The 3,061-nt window shown below is 40.8% G+C and overlaps 2 long non-coding RNA genes across 4 annotated transcripts in view; one reads left to right on the forward strand and one right to left on the reverse strand.

Moving 5' to 3' along the window:
* Positions 1-286: 286 nt before the first annotated feature.
* The window catches only part of LOC102262956, a 29,733-nt gene continuing 26,958 nt past the window's right edge, over positions 287-3,061 (forward strand). For all 3 annotated transcript variants that reach the window (XR_314430.2, XR_001359591.1, XR_314431.2), the window contains exon 1: positions 287-363. This is a non-coding gene — a long non-coding RNA (uncharacterized LOC102262956). The remainder of the gene's footprint in view (positions 364-3,061) is intronic.
* Positions 970-3,061, reverse strand: part of LOC106723856 — a 22,757-nt gene continuing 20,665 nt past the window's right edge. The window contains exon 3 of the long non-coding RNA XR_001359592.1: positions 970-981. This is a non-coding gene — a long non-coding RNA (uncharacterized LOC106723856). The remainder of the gene's footprint in view (positions 982-3,061) is intronic.

The following is a 3,061-nucleotide window of genomic DNA, read 5'->3' on the forward strand; positions in this document are numbered from 1 at the left end:
TAGGGCAGTGATGGCGAACCTATGACATGCGTGTCAGAGGTGACACGCGAACTCATTTTTTTTGGTTGATTTTTCTTTGTTAAATGGCATTTAAATATATAAAATAAATATCAAAAATATAAGTCTTTGTTTTACTATGGTTGCAAATATCAAAAAATTTCTATATGTGACACGGCACAAGAGTTAAGTTAGGGTTTTTCAAAATGCTGACATGCCGAGCTCAAAAGGTTCGCCATCACTGGTTTATTTTGTTCACTAGATTCCACATATGAGAGAAAACCTGTGATATTTATCTCTCTCTGACTGGCTTATTTCGCTTAGCATGATGCTCTCCAGGACCCTCCATCCTGTCTCAAACAAAGGGTAAGAGATTCTTCTTTTTTACTGCTGCATGGTATTCCAAGATGTACATGTACCACAGTTTTTAAATCCACTCATCTGCTGATGGGCACTTAAGCTGTTTCCAAATCTTAGCTATTATAAATCACGCTGCTATCAACATAGGGGTGCATATGTTCTTTCTGATCAGTGTTTCTGATTTCTTAGGATATATGCCTAGAGGTGGGGTCACTGGGTCAATGGGAGTTCCATTTTTAATTTTTTGAGGAAACTCCATACTGTTCTCCACAGAGGCTGCACCAGTCTGCATTCCCACCAGCAGTGTACTAGTGTTCCCTTTTCTCTACATACTTGCCAACACTTGTCGTTTGTTTATTTGTTGATGATAGCCATTCTGACAGGTGTGAGATGGTACCTCATTGTCATTTTGATTTGCATCTCTTGGATGAGTATTGACTTTGAGCATTTTCGCATATGCCATTTGGCCTTGTGTATGTCCAGTTTGGAGAAGTGCCTTTTTTAGGTTCTTTTCCCAGTTTTTAATTGGATTATCTTCCTTTTGTTAAATTGTGTGAGTTCCCTATACATTTTGGAGATTATATCCTTATCCTATATAATAAAAGGGCAATATGCAAATTGACCCTAAGGGAGGAACAACTAGGAATGATCAGTCCCTATGATGCACACTGACCACCAGAAGGAAGACACTCAACACAGGAGCTGATCCCTGGTGGTCAGTGTGCTTCCACATGGCGGGGCGCCACTCAGCCAGAAGCTGGCTAATGGCTGGCCAGCTCAGTGGCGGTGGTGGGAGACTTTGCTGCCTCTGCAGCAGCACTAAGGATGTCCGACTAACAGCCATTAGTCGGACATCCCCCAGGGCTCCTGGGCTGCCAGAGGGATGTCTGACTGCTAGCTTAGACCTGATCCCCCAGGGAGCAGGCCTAAGCCGGCAGGTGGACATCCCCCAAGGGCTCCCAGGCTGCCAGAGGGATGTCTGACTGGCAGTGGGACATGCCCCAATGGGTCCCGGGCTGTGAGAGGGCACAGGCCGGGCTGAGGGACCCCCCCGAGTGCACGAATTTTCATGCACCAGGCCTTTAGTTGGATATATAATTGGCAAATATGTTCTCTCATGCATATTGTTGTTTTGTTGATGGTTTCTTTTGCTGTGCAGAAGCTTTTTATTTTGATGTAGTCCCATTTATTTATTTTCTCCTTCATTTCCATTTTCCTAGGAGATGTATCGGTAAACATATTGCTATGAGAGATATCTAAGATTTTGCTGCCTATGGTTTCTTGTAAGATTTTTATGGTTTTACGTGTTACATTTAAGTCTTTTATCCATCTTGATTTTATTTTTGTGTATGGTGTATGTTGGTGGTCTAGTTGCGTTTTTTTATTTATTTTTTTTGCATATAGCTGTCCAGTGATCTCAACACCATTTATTGAAGAGACTTTTTTTTACTGCATTGTTGTTCTTATCTCCTTTCTCAAAGATTAATTGAACATAATGGCTTGGGTTGATGCTTGGGTTCTCTATTCTGTTCCACTGAACTATATGACTGTCCTTGTGCCACTAACAAGCTGTTTTGATCACAGTGGCTTTGTGGTATAGCTTGATATCTAGTCTTGTGATGCATCCAACTCTGTTCTTCTTTCTCAAGATTGCTGTAGTTATCCAGGCTCTTTTTTTGGTTCCATATAAATGTTTGGGAAGTCTGTTCTACACCTGTGTAGTATGCCATTGGTATTTTAATAGGGATTGCATTGAATCTATCTATTGCTTTGGGTAGTATGGACATTTTCATGATGTTAATAATTCCAATCCATGAACATAGTATGTTCTTACAGTTGTTTATGTCCACTTCCATCTCTTTTTTCAATGTTCTATAGTTTTCTGAGTACAAGTCTTTTACCTCCTTGGTTAAATGTATTCCTAAGTTTCTGAAATTTTTTTTGTTGCAGTGACAAATGGCATTAATTTTTTTTTTTAGTTTCTCTCTCTGAGAGTTTATTATTGGTGTATAAGAATGCTAGTGATTTATGGGTGTTAATTTTGTATCCAGCAACGTTTGCAAAATCCATGATTAAGTCTAGCAGTTTTTTGGTGGAGTCCTAGAGGTTTTCTATGTACTATATCAGAGCATCTGCACATAATGACAGTTTTACTACCTCCTTCCAATTTGCATGCTTTTTATGTTTTCTTCTTGCTAATAGCTGTTGCTAGGACCTCCAGTACTGTGACCTGCACAGCTAGGGTTCAGGATATGAAGAAGGAGCTGACACACAAATGAAAACACTAGACAAGAAATATGAATTATTAAGGGGTGGGGGGCCAGGTAGAGACCTCTCTCTTGGAGAGGCACAATGAAACCTGGCCTTATCCACTTTTTATTCAGTTTTAGATACACATCTTGCCCTCAGTAAAGCACGACAAACAGGTAGCCGACTCTAAGGTCAATAAAGATCAGTAGGGTCCAGTAAACATTTACTTTGGGGCTATTAGTTCAGGAAATTGCTTCAAGCCACCACTATCTCAAAACAAACAATGGTGCTTGCTAACACCCAAGTTCCATCGGCCTTCCACTTTCCTTGGTGCACTCTCATGATAGTATCAGCAGTGGGTGGCTTCCCACACACCAGTACTATCCTATCTAATAAAAGAGAAACATGGTAATTAGCGTACGACCGCTACCCTTCCCATTGGCTAATCAGGGCG

Source organism: Myotis brandtii, unplaced genomic scaffold, assembly GCF_000412655.1.
Source record: "Myotis brandtii unplaced genomic scaffold, ASM41265v1 scaffold663, whole genome shotgun sequence".
NCBI classification, from domain to species: Eukaryota; Metazoa; Chordata; class Mammalia; order Chiroptera; family Vespertilionidae; genus Myotis; species Myotis brandtii.